The sequence below is a fragment of the Mustela putorius genome, unplaced genomic scaffold (genome assembly GCF_011764305.1).
Source record: "Mustela putorius furo isolate JIRA1106 unplaced genomic scaffold, ASM1176430v1.1 tig00004033_pilon_pilon_pilon, whole genome shotgun sequence".
Lineage (NCBI taxonomy): Eukaryota > Metazoa > Chordata > Mammalia > Carnivora > Mustelidae > Mustela > Mustela putorius.
In genome coordinates this window covers 565,469-583,245 of record NW_025422169.1, presented here as the reverse complement: position 1 = coordinate 583,245, position 17,777 = coordinate 565,469, and positions in this window count along the sequence as shown.

Genomic DNA, 17,777 nt, shown 5'->3' with positions numbered 1-17,777 from the left:
TAGCCCTAAACAGCCCTCGGATGCCCACCCCTGGCCCCATTGCCTCAAGCCATTAGCAAGTATGTGCTCAGACTCTTCAGCTGCCTTTTCTGACCTGGAATAGTCTGGAAATTGACACCTCACTTTTCTGAGTGCTTATCATCTTTGAATTCCTGCCCTGAAATCTGTCACTATTTTGTTAGAACAGGAATACTATTTAGCAATTTGTATTTTTATTTCTTTCAGGCTCGTTTGGTTGTCTCTAGCAAGAGAATTAGCTATTATTGCCTAATAATCTGTTACCGAGAAGCTGGAAATGCCTTCAGTCTTTATGATTTCTGCATCGGCAGTCATGTCCTTTCTTTTCATCCCTGAAACTGTTTATTTGGATCTTTGTCTTTTTTCTTTATCAATCTCAGCAGATACTTGTCTATTCTATTAGTCTTTATAAAATACCAATTATTCACTCTCTTGATTAATGCAGTTTATGGTTGTTTTTATATTCTTTAATTTTTGTTCTTATTTTCCCTCTTTTCACTTTGTATTTCTATTGAAATACTAACATTATAACTAATTCATTTTCAGCCTTTATTCCTTTCCATGTAGACACTTAGAACCCTAAATGTCTTCTGAAATCCTATTTTGATTTTGTTTTCATAAGTTCAATCTGAACTATTTTTATTATGATTAAAGTTGGAAGTATTTTAAAATTTATTTTATGATAATTTACTCATAAGTTATACATTTACATGGTCTAAAATTCTCAACCGTATTTTTTTTAAGTATTTTTGTTACTGAATTTCAACTTAATTTCAGTGTGGTCTCATATGTATCCATTCTTTAGAGATTTATTGGCTTACTCTGTGTCCACGTAAATGGTCCTTTGAAAAATGTCCACCTTTGCTTGGGGGAGTATATATAATTGGATACAGGGTTATAAATATATACATGAGGTCAATCAGGCTAATAATAAATCTAATAATAAATAAAATCTTCTATACTACCCTTATTTCTCTGTTTGCTTAACCTACTGATAATTTTTCAAAGACATTGGTTTTGTCCATTTCTTGGAGTTACAATGGTTTCTGCTGTATGTTTTTAGAATATTTTACGCTCATGAAACTTTAAATGGTTGGCATGAGCTCTTGCTTTTAATAATGGATTTTATATTTAAATTTATTTTGTTTTAAAGGAAGATAATTAGACACACCTACTTTGGATTGATATTGTTCTATGTTTGTGTCCTTTTACATTTCATATTTATGTTAGCTTATATTTTAGTTTTATCTCTTGCAAACAACATATGTTGGGTTTTGTTACTGCATTTCATTGCTTCCATTTTATTTATTTTTCTTCCCCATGCTGTTGGTTTGTTTGCTCTCTGGTCCTGGGAGAGTACTTTTGCTTTCCACCAGCACTGCAGTACAGTAGTGCATATGTTTTATCAAGGTTCCCCTCGCATGTTGCATCAGGGTCTTCCACCTGCTCTTAGAATTTTTTTATTCTTTCTTTTCTAAATCACATGTGCCTCCTTGGGAAGGATGCTTTCTACCCACCACTTCTCATTCATTTAAATTGAGGTTATCCAGGACTGGTTTCCTGGTCTCAGATGGCTGTTCTCACATATTAGAAGCACACAATCATATTGCCTACCTATACTATGCAGAGTGTTGGAGTAAAACCTGTAGAGTAGGGTGCTATTGAGAAGTGTTTCTTCACCTTAGATATCTGCCTGAAATTTTCTTGTGCTATCTGTATAACGTGCCGTCTCTAATCAGCACATATGCTTTGGTGTTAGTAAGTGTTTATTTTTTTTATTTATTTTTTATTTTTTATAAACATATATTTTTATCCCCAGGGGTACAGGTCTGTGAATCACCAGGTTTACACACTTCACAGCACTCACCCAAGCACATACCCTCCCCAATGTCCATAATCCCACCCCCTTCTCCCAAACCCCCTCCCCCCGGCAACCCTCAGTTTGTTTTGTGAGATTAAGAGTCACTTATGGTTTGTCTCCCTCCCAATCCCATCTTCTTTCATTTATTCTTCTTGTACCCACTTAAGCCCCCATGTTGCATCACCACTTCCTCATATCAGGGAGATCATATGATAGTTTTCTTTCTCTGCTTGACTTATTTCGCTAAGCATGATACGCTCTAGTTCCATCCATGTTGTCGCAAATGGCAAGATTTCATTTCTTTTGATGGCTGCATAGTATTCCATTGTGTATATATACCACATCTTCTTGATCCATTCATCTGTTGATGGACATCTAGGTTCTTTCCATAGTTTGGCTATTGTGGACATTGCTGCTATAAACATTCGGGTGCACGTGCCCCTTTGGATCACTACGTTTGTATCTTTAGGGTAAATACCCAATAGTGCAATTGCTGGGTCATAGGGCAGTTCTATTTTCAACATTTTGAGGAACCTCCATGCTGTTTTCCGGAGAGGTTGCACCAGCTTGCATTCCCACCAGCAGTGTAGGAGGGTTCCCCTTTCTCCGCATCCTCGCCAGCATCTGTCATTTCCTGACTTGTTGATTTTAGCCATTCTGACTGGTGTGAGGTGATATCGCATTGTGGTTTTGATTTGTATTTCCCTGATGCCGAGTGATATGGAGCACTTTTTCATGTGTCTGTTGGCCATCTGGAGTAAGTTTTTATTACAATTGTTTTTTATTAGGTCATTTCTTGTTTATGCCTTTGAATGAATGCATCTTTATTCTGTTATGTAGTATAATAGTTGGTAAGAATTTAATCTTACTCTGTATAATATACAATATCTAAACTGTATTTTCCTTTAAATAGCATGTATGTAAAACTACATTTATACACATATGTGTAAATACATGAATACACACACGTACATTTAGGGAGGTATAGTTGATGTATATATATTTAATTTTCTCCCATCTTTTAGATTTTGGAGAACGGATGCAAGCAAATGAACTTACAGAGAAATGCTAACATAACATTTATTGTTAACCGCATTTTAGATTTCAAAGAATAACAATCTCATCCTCATCAGAAAAGATGCCCACTGTGTTTGAATTGACCTGAGCTAGAATTTCCAAAAAGGAAACAGTGAAGGAAGTTGCTTCAAGCAGTTTTGTACAAGCAGTTTAAGATTAGAAAGAAATCATTTGTATGCAAAGAAATGTAGAACTTCCATTTTGCTTCTCTTCCATTTATATTGGAAAGGTACCTAGGTGTACAAGTCTTTATTCCTAGAATGCAAAGCTTTTTCCAGTATGCATAGATGTATGTATCTTTTCTTCCCTACTGGTTTTGCCAAACCCAATAAAATGTTTTATGTGTATATTACCTGTTTTCAATATAGGAAAGTTTCTTTTAATTATTTATTTGGTTATTGATTTTGTGTCAACTGTTTTTGAATATCTTTCATTCCAAATGTTCCTCAGAAACCTCTATAATTTGCAGTTTGAATATTTACTCTTTCTTTTTTCTCTTATATTGTTTTGTCTCCAATCTTTCTCCTCCCCACATGCTGCCAACACGCCTGTTGATAATCTTGTTAGTCTTAACATACCACAATTTTGTTTCTCCACAGTATCAGCTTAATTCTCTATTGCACCAAAGGTAATTCTGGGTCCCTCCGTTGCATGTCCCACAATCACATTTTATGTCATATATGGCAAGGAAAGATCATGTACCAGGGAGATGCCCCCTGAGAAGCAGCAGCAGCCAGGGAAAAACCCTGGATGAAGCTAAGAAACTCTTCTTACTGCCAGTAGGCTCTCACTGTTTATGTCCAGAGGAACCAAGAGACCCAAGACATAGGGCCAAAATCCCTCCCCCTTTTCTTAGCTAAAACGTGGCGTTGGTTTTTTTCTTCTCTCTCCTCCACTGTGTATGAAGTGCATCAGGAGACACTTCCCTATTCTACTCAAGGATCCTAAACATCGCTGAGAAGTAACCTCCCTTCCTTGGTAGAAGAAGTGGGTACATTTTATGAAGATGTATTTGTTTTCATGGAATATTAGGAAGAAAGTATGGGTTAAAAAGCAGCCAGAAGCATTGCGCTCTGGGAAATATCTGTTCAGTAACCAATAGGTGTCCTCTTGCTCCGCTTTTACTAACAGCTGGTTCTCTTGTAAAAATCCCTCTACTCACTGTTGTTCCAGAGAACCCAGGGAAATCCTGTCACTCACACTCAATCAATGAGAGCAGCCTAGCCCGTGGGCCACAGCGATTGCTTCAGAGATTATAAATCATGAAAAATTTTGCCGGTCTCTCTGAAATAGTGCAAGTAACATTTCTATCTGGGCTTGAAGCTGAGAAGTGAAACTAAACAATACTGTTGCCATCTCGTTGCTACATGGAATTTGAAACCAGCAGAGAAGGAAACCGAGCTCTGAATGTCTGTCTGAGCTGTGAATCCAACTGTACTTAATCCTCCCCGCTCTAAGTCTACCCAACCCGCAAAACAGCCAGTTACCTGTTTCTTTAGCGAGTCTTTACTATATTTACTCTCTTTTATATAAAGAATCTAAACTTACATAGCTTAGACTATGGCAAGATAAATATAAACAAATATATTAAGAAAAATGCAAATTTTCCAGATTAAGAATTATGGAGGAAAAACATCTCTTCAATCGATGTAGAAATCTATCTAATGGTTTTAAGTTTTAGGTTAATCTATGATATATTACCCGTGAATGTAGCATACGTTTTACCGGTTTAGCCATTTTAGGCTTTTTATGTGTGTGGGGGGAGGCGGGGGGCTAGAAATAGCAAGAATCTGGGGCACCTGGGTAGCTCAGTCAGTTAAGCATCTGTCTTCAGCTAAGGTCATGATCCCAAGGCCTGTGTTAGAGCCTGGTGTTGTCAGGCTCTCTGCTCAGTCGGGAGCCTCCTTCCTCTCTCTATGCCATTCCCCCTGCTTGTGCTCTCTCTCTCACTCACTCACACTCTCTCTCTGATAAATAAATAAAATCTTTAAAAAAAATAAATAGCAAGAATCTGGCAAGAACAGAGCTCAGGAGGACATTTGTACTTAGTTAGTGGACAAGTATTTAGTGACATAGGCGTGGGGAGAAAGTAGCCATAGACTAAAGCCAGGAGACCTACCAGGAGATGTCCTTTGGATATGAGGAAGATCTGCCCAAAATATCCATCATTCTATTAAAATTAATTAGATGGCAAAGTTATTTCTCATCCTCTTCCAGTTTGCCATGAGGCTTGCTTCTAAAAACTGCGAGCCTTCTTGATGAGGATGGTAGATTTTTAAACTTTTTTTTTTTTAGATTTTATTTATTTATTTGACAGAGAGAGAGATCACAAATAGGCAGAGAGACAGACAGAGAGAGAGATGAGGAGAAGCAGGCTCCCTGCTGAGCAGAGAGCCCAATGCGGGACTCGATCCCAGGTTCCTGGGATCATGACCTGAGCCGAAGGCAGAGGCTTAACCCACTGAGCCACCCAGGCGCCCCGAGGATGGTAGATTTTTAACACCATAATATATGGATTATGCATGTTCTCCCTTTTTGACCTTCACTCCTTTTCCTGTCTCTTAGAGGCTTATATCAATCAGAGTTCTGTCAAGTTTCCAAACTCAGACTGATTATTATTTGAAGTTTCACTGTGGTAAGACTAATAATCATATGACTGGAGCTCATAGTATATAGTTTTCTTCTTTAGTTTACATTATAGGGAAAAAAATACATAGATAAACACAGGGGGGAACAGTATTTATACCCATTAGTTTTGGCTGCTGTAGTGAATACCATAGACTCGGTAGCGTCAGCAACAGAAACTTACTTCTCATGGTTCTAGAGACTGGAAATCCGAGATCAAGGTGCCGACCTATTTAGTTTCTGGTGAGTGACCTCTTCCAGTCTTGCAGATGTCGACCTTCTAGCTATGTACTCATATGGGAAAGGGCAGGAGAGAGAGCAGGGTCTCTCTGGTGCATGTTCTGAGAAGGGCACTGATCCCATCAGAAGGCCCTCACCTTCATTACCTCAGTCTAACCGTCACTGTCTCCCAAAGGTTACCTCTCCAAATGCCATCTCACTGGAGGTTAGAACTTCCACGTATGACTTTTTTTTTTTTTTTTCTTTTTACGTATGACTTTTGAGGTAACACAAACCTATGGCCCCATAACAGTGTTTAAATAATGTTTGATAGAGGAATCTACACTTTTTAAAAATGTTGAGTAGTGGGCGCCTGAGTGGCTCAGTACGTTGAGTGTCTGAGTCTTGGTTTCAGCTCAGGTCATGATTTCAGGGTCACGAGGTGGAGCCCCATGTCAGATTCCATGCACAGAGTGTGCGGTCTTCTTGAGATCCTCCCCCTCCTCTCCCCTCCCCTCACTCTAGCACTCTCTAACTAACTAACTAAATAAGGGCAGAGATTCATAGCTATTTTCATTTAATGCACTCTTCTTTGTCCTTTTGGCCATCATGAGAGAATTCTCCAAGTCACTAGATATTAGAGTGATATTTGTCTAAATATCTTCTGTCTAAATATCTTTAGCTACAAAGGGCATATGCGCCAAGCATGGATAAGGAAACTGATGAGATCTTTTTTTCCCCCCAAACTTCTAAATATTTATCCCACGATTGGCTGCCATAACATTAATAACTTCAAAAAACTAGAAATTTAAGGGATATGATACCCCTGTGTTTCCTTTAGACATTTCTTGTATTTTGGTTTCTGAAGAACTGTTTGAAGTCTAGGATGAGAAGAGAGAGTTTTAGGGTTTTATCAGCTTTTAAAATATGCTCTTTCTCACCCTCAAAAAAGTGCAAATGTTTTATGATCTACATGTGCTAACTCACCTCATCCACTTGAACAAAAAACCTGAACATACTGCTTCAAAGCTAAGAGCACATGAGAGTCCTGGAGGTCAATAATGAGGCAAGGGGAAAAGAGCGACAGTTTTCAAGATATCTCTTTAACTCCGTTTCTTTTCAAGTAATTTATCATTTGTTAGCGTGTAGACATAATCTAATTGTCATTAAAACACAATGGAATGAAAAAGAAAACATGTAACGTTTTCCTTTCATACCAGCATCAGTGAAAGACCTAAAGATAACAAATTTACTTTCATATAAATACTGAAATTTTTAAATTTCTGCTTCAGCAGGCATTGAAAGAGTCCCTGTTCCTTTTAGATCCTCTGGCACTTAAAATGTGTGAAATAGCCTGAAGTATATTTGTCTTCTTGTTTTTAAAATGTATGATGTTCAAAAAGTATATTTCCTAATCAACATATGGGCTACATTTTTTCTGATTAAGACTAATAGAATTTTCCAGGCTCCAGTCATGACTGTTGAATTGAGTGCTGGGTAAACCCTGAGAAATTCAGATTTTAAACAAAGCTGCTTTTGCTTAATGTACTCTTTGATTATTGAATTTTATAAAAATTATTTTAGTCCTATAAATATGAACTTTAATAAGTTAAAAAGGAAAAGGTAAACGAGACATTTTTAAAGAAAAGAATGCAAAATATGGTATGCATTAGGAAGTTCTATTAATTCATTACATTTATATAAAAATGTACTATTGGATATATCACGGAAATTGATTCTCACATCAATCCTCAAGTTATGGAAATATTTTAAATTAGGCTTAAAGTAAACTCTACTCTAAAATACAGAAATAAATATCATTTGGAATTATGTCATATCTAAAAGATATCCCCCAAATACCTCATTTGGAGTTGTATGTCCTGGCTGGTTTCAGGAATTTCAGCATAATGTAATTTCAAAATCATGGATTTTTAATCAAAAGGTTGATAGTCATCAACATACCATCAGATAATATTTACTGAAAATGCCATGACTAGCCTGAAATCTATCAATGCTCAAGAAAAATGTATTGGAAGATTCTTAAGGTAATTTGATAAATGTCAGTTTCTATTTGGGTAAAAATAAATTATCATTCTTATTCTAGGGCAGGGCTTAGTTCTTGATAACATTCTTCTAAGAGATTATTCCTAGAAGATTGAATCCTTGTAACATCAACAAATACCAGTTTAAAACTGTAAAATTAATATTTTTGTGAATTCCTACCTACTAGAACAAACACCAGGTTCTTTAATGGAATATATACACTAGTCTTGCCATAGTTTTGAGGTTAGTTTTGGCTTTGCCTTTCTTAGTATAAGTGATCGTGCCACCAATACTCTCAAACACCTAAGAATGCTTCTTTATCAGTAAGAATCTTTATCAAGACTGTAAAAGACAAATCATATTACCTTTAATGTACTCTTAGCACATCTGTGTGAGAAGGTCAGTTAACTTTTGAAATGTAGCCAGCTGGGTTGTATAAGTATGTTTTCACGTGTGCATCTACATCTATATAATATGTACACATAAACTTGAAAATGTGTGCATATATACTGATACGTGTGTGTGCGTGTGTATATGTTGGTACATGTATATCAACCCATGCGCATGTGTTTGCACTTAAATGAGAATGTATAATATGGACACACACACACACACACACACACAATTGTACCAATTCAGGTCTTCTGGAAATCTATGCCAAGATGAGAGCATAAGGGATTCGTTGGAATCCCTTTGTGAAGTGTCAAACAGAGAAGGAGCAGCAGGGGTGCAGGGGGCACCTTCCACTGACGATGCGGCTCTGACATCTGTGGAAGAAGAGAGGCAAGGACGGAGGACGGAGTAAGGACAGCCTCAGACTCCAACACCACACCGGGAAATTCTTCCCACGCTGAGGGCACGCTCAGAAGATGACTGCCCCTTAGAAGACTTCCTGCATGGCTGTCTCCAGTACTCCCACTAAGCCTAGTCATTGGTGAGGGACAGCCTGGGAAGAGTGAGGCCTGTGCCCGGAACTCCACGGGGCGAATCCGCAGCGTGCAGCGAACGGAAGCTGTCGGCTAACTACACTTGGTGCAGCAGGTTCTCCCCTGAAGGGAGACCGGAGAAGTGCAAACCCAAACAAAGCTGCCAAACACGTAAATATGTATTTAGGACCGCTCATCCCTCAGTCTCTCTGAAGCTAAGACTGATTATATGCAATCTTCTCAACATTTTATTTTTTCTGCAGGATTCTATAATGATTCCATGGACTTTTAAAGAGTGAAGGGAAAAAGTGATAGATAGACAAACATGTTTCCCATTCTTTAGCAATTTTATAAAATAGGGGTTATTTTATTTCAAATACTGTCATATTTCCAAGGGGACTAATAGTTCCATTATTTCTTTTGCCAAACAGATGTAGTCTTCTTGGAATTTTATTCTGTATTGTTGAATATCACTTACAGTCCATTAATCACTGGAACCCCCCAAATCAGAATTCTGTCAATGCCCGTGGTCAGAAATACTTGGACTTGAGTTACAGCTTTCAAAAGTACAAGTTGCTTACTTGTGGGATTTAAAGCCCTCTTCCAACTTTGAGGGGCCAAAGAGAGAGAAAGGGTGGGGTACAGATCCAGCGGATAAATTTGACTGGTGTCAGAAGGGCAATAAGCAAATTCCCTGTCAGGTAGCTCAAGATGAGGGGTCAGAAGGAAGCAGAACACAAATAGCTCTTGTTATAGACTGTATGTTACTGCCCCCCCCCCACACACACACCCAATTTATATGTTGAAGTACTAATCCCCAGAGTGATGGTATTTGGAAGTAAGTCTTCCAGGGAATGATTACATTTAGATGAAGTCATGAGAGTAAGGCTCGCATCTAAGAGCTCTTATGCGATGAAGAAGAAACCAGAGCTGGCTTTCTCTCTGCTATATGAGGATACCAAGAAAGCAACCGTCTGCATGCCAAGAAAGGAGTTCTCGCCGGAGCTCAACCATGCTGGCACCTTGATCTTGCACTTCCCAGCCTCCAGAGCTGTGAGAAATAAACTTTTGTTGTTAAAGCCACCCAGTCTGTGGTATTTTGTTGTGGCAGCCCAAGCTGACTAAGCCATATGTCAGAGCAGTGGCGGAGATAAAGATGAATCAACCATTTCTATCTGAGCGCAACTCACATCATCCCTTTCTAAATGGGGGTACAGAAGATTCCGGAGTCTCCAGTGCTGTCAGAGGGAGGAAAAGCCCAGAGTAGAAGAGTGGGATAGAAAGCCAGCCTTCCTTGGACCAGTAACTTTGTCACAGTCTACAGAAGTGCAAGAGCAACAATGAAGCAAGAGGGTACAGATTATTGAAATTCACTCCAACCAAGGAATTCAGGGACGGCATTGATCACCAATGCTGAGGCATGGCACTATATGTTTGACAACACTTTCCCTTCTCTTCTACTGTACTGGCAAACAGAAAGACCTGATTGTGAGCCAGGGCTCCTGGAAGGGTACTGGGAGGAAGAAACTAGTGAGTTTGGGGTTTTCTAGCCCAGTTTGTGTTGTTCACACACTCCATTGTTCCTCCCCTGGCTGGTGCCACACCTGTTTGAAGTTCAAACTTTACAGAGCTTGTTTCATTGAGATTCTTTGTCCTGCCAAAGCAAAGTGCTTTGAGAAAACATTGTCAGATATTGTTAAAGCAAGGAGGGCCTTTCAACTCTAATAATTTTATTTTGAGAATCCTTTATAGGCTTTAAATGTACTTCTTTATATATTTAGATCTAAATATAGTGGTAGAAAAAAATTAAGAGGTGATGATATTTGGGGCTATGAAGCCACTTTTTACTTCTGAATGGCAGAGTAGCAAAAATGCAAATATGAAAGGACAGTCTATTAAATGTTTTATTATGTATAGTGTATATATATATCGCATTTGTTAAAATTTAAAAATGTATTCTTCTGTAGATCAATACATTGATTGATGTTGTGTCATCTTAGAGAGGAGCATTTCTAAAACTTCATAAACAGTGTTTTAAGAGCTTCAGAAAATAATAGCAATGATTCACAGCCTGGAATTGTGGAACTAAGAAATCTGGATCATTCAGATAAAGTTCAGATAAGCATTTGAATGTCAAGTGCTTATCCCCTTGAACCTGTTGCAGTTTGCCAATCTCTTCTGCATGTGTGATGCAATGTGATGTGTGCCTAGGGTGAATTTCTTTGAGCACTGAATAATTTCCTTGCTTTCTGGTCCTCAGTGCTGATTAGTTCTTTCTTCTCTGGTTTGTTCATACAGAGAATGCTTTGACATAAAGTAAGCCTGGAAACGTCTAGAAAACACACACACACACAGAGAATTACACAGTTAAAAAAAAATGCAAGGATTTTTATTACTGCACTCTGTCTATACATAAACCCATATATGGTTCCAAGGAATGGTTGATATATTTAACTATGCAAGTTAGTTCATTTTAATTAAAGCAAATGTAGACTTTTGATCTACAGAATAAACAATCTAACAATAGGAAAAATGCAATCTGTCGAGGCATATTTGAGTTATTTTGCAGTAATTGGCTTGGCAGCAGCTTCAGTCACAGATTTCTGTTTCACAGATTGTCCCCAAATGAATAAAGGTTTGCTTTGAAATGTAATTAATATTACGTTCAGCTGCAAGACTTTCTCAGGTTGTCAAAGGAATTTGAAGGAGGTAGCTGCAAAAAGTGAACAAAATAAACGTGAGACTGAAAAGTATTAAGTCACATAAATGCACGCAGAGTAACCTGGACTGATACAAAATGTCAGTGTCACGAACTAGATCTTACCTTCAGTTCAATATCCAGTGAGCATTAAAATCATGAATATGGCTACGTAATTCACAGGGTTGTATGTTTATTGGCAGTGACTGCCTTATTTTATTATTTGAACATGAAAGAGTGGGAAATGTCACAGCTATTCTGTAGCGGGATGGAGCAGCACTGAAGGCAGCGGGGACACTTGGGTGGTCAGGCTCCCTGAATTCAGGACACACCACCAGGCATCCTTCTTCCTTCACTGTAATGATCATCTACTCACTGCAAGTCTTCAAATAAATATGGAATTCTATCGGTGAAGGATAGAAGTGCTAGTTACATGCATTCAAATACTAGTGCTCTAATTACAGTATATTCCCACATTTTCCTTATCCTGATCATTCTACTTTAGTAAGGGACATGGGTCTATACAGAACGCCAAAGAATAAATAGAAACATGGTTGCAGTTAATCATCCTTGGAGATGTCCGATAACCAGTACATTTAAAACACCAAGGCCCATGATATATACCTAAACTTGAATATAAGTAATAGGAATTGCACAATCGAGTGGAATCTTAAATAATAAATAAATAACTAAATCTTAAATTCCTCTTTTGATAGGAAATTTGTAAATACAGTTGTATTTATTATCCTTCAAAGAGTTCACTGTGGTAGTTAATATTAAAATTTAAAAAAAATAAAAGTTATAATTTACAAATAAGAACATATGGTTTATTAAAGAATAAGCTCCTGGGGTTTTTTCCCCCAATCTGTTCTACTGGCATTGGAGACTTTCTTCTCAGCCTTACAGTGTATCTTAAAAAGGTGTAATTATTTCACATATCAGCAGAAATTTGATATTTTTGCGGAGTAGAATTTGTATTGGGAAATTATTTTGTGTTCAGATCTCTGCATTATTTTCTAGTCACAATTAGCCCTGCCTTGTGGTGACATACTTGTCACTCTCATCATGTCACATCAGCTTCAACCTCTCACACCTAGAGAATCTGGTAACACAAAGAAGTTCGGGAAGGATATTTTGCAAGGAAAGAGAAGGGGAAGATTGGAAATGTGTCTTACTATATATCCTAAATCTGGCTGGAAGACCAGCTTTTGAACAAGCTGTTATTTTCCACATGGGAGTAGCATTGCTACAGTAAAATGCCAGATTTCATCCATCATAATGTCATGGCTCATATTAAAATGTCTTCAGGGACCAAAGGGAGGGATGGGCAAAAGACATCAAATCAATTTTCAGGCAATTGCTATGGTTTTCAGGAACTAAGCCCTATGTGATAGTGTTATGGCTGCACAGAGGGAGGTTATATATAAGGTCCATACATCAAGGGAGGAAGTAATTGAGAAAGAGAAAGCTGATTTGACTTTTGTGTGAATCTGAACATATGGTTAGGGTACAGCTGGGTTATCATTCTATACATTCTTACAAGAGAAAAGAACCAAATCAACACTTCAGAGAAATTAGCCCATCACCAGAGTCTTGAAACTGACAGCTCTGAAACCGTCTCTCCCTCTTGATCAGTTGATAAGGACCCACAGTTATTTTGCCTTTAAGTTATTTAATTACAAGAAAATCCAGTGAAGCATCATTATTTGATGACCTTGTTAGTCAAGAACTAACCTCTATATGGAAGAGTCTTTTCCTCAGAGGGTGTGGGGGTAGGGATTGGCTCAATTAAGAGGCCTGCAATGCAGATGGCCTTTCATAACTGAAATTCTTCCTTCTTGATTGAGTAGCTCATTGTTAAATTTATAAGATGTGAAGTACTGCAGCCTATATTTGGCAATACTGCCTTTACTCCGTAAACAGTCTGTCTTCCAGGAACTTAATGATCACTAAATAAGCCTTGCATGGAAAAATTGAGGAGGGTGGTATTGCCATGCATTATTATAACTGAAAACAAAAACGTGAATAATGTGACGTGATCTTCCCAGCAGCATAAAAATTAAAATCTAAGTATTTGTCATAGTCTCATCTTCTACTGAGACTTTTAATTGTGACAGCACAGAAGATATCTTTCTGATAAACTGGAATCAGAGTAAATCAGCATATACAACAAAAACACTTTCATCAGTGTTCCCAATGAATAATTTTTGTCATCTAATTTGAGGAAGTGTTGCTTTGTGTAAGTACTAATCTTCAAATGCTGAAGTGGTTACATGTTGGAAGAGGCTGTGTTTCAGTTTTCGGATCATAAGGGTTAGTAAGTACACACTCCTGGCCTAATGAAGGACCTGCCATGGGTTGACATGTTAGTGGGTCTGCAACACTACACGCGTTTATGGAAGATAAAGTACAAAAACATGGTATACTTTTAAAAATTATAACATATGGGGCGCCTGGGTGGCTCAGTGGGTTAAGCCTCTGCCTTTGGCTCGGGTCATGGTCTCAGAGTCCTGGGATGGAGCCCCACATCAGGCTCTCTGCTCAGCCTGCTTCCCCCGCTCTCTGCCTGCCTCTCTGCCTACTTGTGATCTCTCTCTCTGTCAAATAAATAAATAGGATCTTAAAAAAAAAAAAAAAACAAACTATAATATGTGCGGAGATGATTAATAAGGAGCCTAATTTGGGGAGTATTAATAAGGAGCCTAATTTGGGGAGTGACAAATTGCACAAAGAATAAGAAAATAAACTGCCTTAAAATTTTGCAGTAAGCGGCTCAGTTGGAAATAGTCCTAATATTCAGCTGTCTTAGGGGGAGTAGAGGGGTGAAAGATGTTTTCTTTGAATTTTCAGTTATGCTTTGTTCATATCTAAATTGGGAATTTCATAGACAGGTCAAAATCAGTCAAGAAAGTTCAAATAGTTTTAAGTTAATGGAGATGTCTCATTTAACTAGATATAAACAAGGTTCTATTACCTAACAAAAAAATGAATGTTTGATGCATCATTAATGTTAAAGTAGTTTTTGCTGTTTCATTATGTAGTCATTTGATTCTCAATGTTAGAAGACTGATGCAGTGTAATTTAATCTGATGTTCAACAGAATAAGTTTGTCCAAAATATTTATATATATATATACATATGTATGTATATGCATGTGTAAATATTTATTAGCAATACAACACGTTGAGTTAGGTAAGCTCATTGATTTAGGTCAAAAGAGGAATGGTGAAGAACAAAGCTATTTTCCAGAAGCTCTTGATAAAATTCTCTGACCAGACTGAAAGTAGGTCAAATAAGGACCCGATTATTGGCATATAATTTTATTAGAATATTCATTCTAAGCTTTCCATACACCAGGAAACTGGCAGATTACTGGAACTACCACCATCTCACACATTCATTTTAATTTTTTTAGAACATTGAAAGAAGACTTAAACCAAGAATCATTACATTTGCTTTCCAAAATTGATGAAACTCCATGTCCATTGAGTGCATTGTTTCTGTTTTTATATTGTATCATTACTCTGTCATTTTTAATTAACAACGTATACATATAACACAACATTTACTTCTACATCGCAGGATTCATTCATTTAGCAAACAGTTGTTGAGAGTTTGCTCTGCAAGGTATTGTGACATGCTGGGGCTATAAGAAGAATGATGAGTACTTCTATTATCATTGCTGAACTCTATTGAGTATATCAAGTACTTTACCTGCCAAATTTAGTTAATACTTATAAGACCAGTGTGGGTTGATAACTACTATTATCCCCATTTTATAGATGTTGAAAGGGAGCCTTTAAGAGCATGGAAAGACCTTGCTAAGGTGACAAAGATGAGAGCTTGGAATGCAAGTTCAGGACTTCCTGACTGAATGTTTGGCCACCCCAGGCCTCAAGGAGCTATATGTCATGAGGTAAGGGTTATGAAAACAACATATCGTTCAAATTGGAGCACCTTGGAAGACATAAGGAATAAAACAAAACAAAACAAATCACATTAAGGTGGGTCATGAACTTTTGAGGGAGTTTCCGTAGCATTGCTGCTGAACTGAGAGCAAACTGCAAATCCTTCTAGGCGTTCTTTTTTTTTTTTTTTCCTTTCACCTGATCTGTAGGAATGTTTCTTTTATCTCTTCATTGTTGAGAAGAATGTTGGATGGGTGGCTAAAATCCCTCAAGTGACTTTCTTCATGATAAATAAAGAACAGCTGTAATTCCTGGCGTAAGAATTATCCTCCTGTCATTGCCCCATTTCAGCCTCAGGAGTCTGCAACACCTTGACTCCCATCCAACATTATGTTCAAGATACTTACCCTTGTGGAGCCAGGCTGGGTCATGCCCGCATTAATCACATGACTTCTCTTCGGGACTACAAAGTAATACCTCCTAATTATACCCAAACCTGGTTTGCTGCCTATGATTTGTTTTAATAAGCATGAGTTCCATTGATCAGTACTATGATCACTAGAATAAGGAATTTAGGGGCACCTGAGTGGCTCAGTGGGTTAAATAAAGCCTCTGCCTTCAGCTCAGGTCATGATCCCAGGGTGCTGGGATATGTAAAAGGATTTTAATATTATTCATATTTTAATATTATTCTTTAATCCTTTTACATCAGGCTCTCTGTTCTGCAGGGAGCCTGCTTCCTCTTCTCTCTCTCTCTGCCTGCCTCTCTGCATACTTGTGATTTCTGTCAAATAAATAAATAAAATCTTAAAAAAAAAAAAAAAAAGAATAAGGAACTTTAAACTGGTAATCCATACCAAAGAAAACTATAACAGTTGTCCAAACCATGGACTGAATCAAACATTATATTACTCTTTCATATATAAAATTAAAGGTAGGTAGATATGTAGGTTGTTTATTTTAATGATTTGGAAATTAGAGAATGTAGCTAAGCAGTTAAGACAGCAGATAATCTGAGGTCGGTTGTCTGGTTTGGATTTTAGCTTCTTTGTTGGCTTGCTATGCATTTTGGGCAGCTTAATTATTCATCTAAGCCATAGATTTCTCAATATGTCCAGTGGGAAAAAGAATAGTGTCTCCCTCACAATTGCTATGAGGATTAAATGAGATAATGTACATAGCCCTTTAGATAAGTGTCTGAGATTCAACTGACACTAAAAAATAGAGGGAAAGTAGCTAGCTGTTGTCGAGCAGCAGTTTAGGTTAAAAGCTGTAGTATCTACACTACAGCTGTTTATACTTAAGAGTGGAAGGCTGCAAAGCTGAGAATCCAGAAACATTCTACGGGCAGCAGAAGGAACAGGGAGAGTGAGCTCAAGCTGCCATGTTCTATTGTTTGTGCCCGTTAGGGATTTCCAAAGTAAATGTTTCAAATGCTTCAAAAGTAAGTCTTTTTCTCCTCTGAAAATTTTCTCTTTATTTTCTTTTCATTTTATCTCTTTTCCTTGTTTTTCTTCATTGAGGTTTCCTTCTCTTCCCCCATTCTCTCATCTTTTATTTCTCGTTTCTGTGCCTTTCTGTCACTTCTTGTATCTTCTCTCTGTTCTTCTTTTCCGTCCTTTTTTTTTTTTTTGCTTCCTCTTTTCTCCTATTTCTTATTTTAATTATCTTCTTTCCCTGCATCCTTATTCCCTTATTTTTTCTTATCAACTTGTCACTTTTTTTTTGTTTTTCTTCCTTTTTTGTCTTCTTTCCATTCTTGCTTTATGTTATTTTAATATTATTCTTTAATCCTTTTACTACTTCATTATATTCACAAACATAGTCAACCATATAAAGGACTTCGCCTCTTTGGGAGACAGTAGTGCTTTTTAAATATTAACTAGCATTAACATTTGCTTTTCCCTTCATTCACTTGTATAAAAGTTTTTTTTTTTCATTTTTGTTTTTGTTCTTTTCTCCATTCTGGGATACTGTGAAATGAGAGAACAAAAAAGTGACAAATTTTGTGTTCGTGGGTTCAAAAACTTATATCCAGAAGTAAAAGAGGGAAGAGTTGAAATATATAGCTTTGGGGTTCTACACGAGAAGCTCCATGCTGAGGGGAAGGAGTAATAGCTAGAGAAACAAGGAACTTGGAAGCCAGTGTGGATGGTAAAGGTGACTCTGCCACTCCCCCATCTTTTTGGTCTGGGAAGATACTGAGAAGGATGATAGATATTCCTTAAAATATGGAGATCTAAGAGTAGAAGAGATTATATTGGCTTTCCATTAGGGAGTCGGTGAGGGGGAGGGAGGCAGTTTTTACATGTGCCCTGTCCCACTACAGCAGGGCTGATTGTAGGGAATTAATCACTCCATTGGGTGCAGAGAGAAAAGCATTGGGGAGCACAGTCATATCT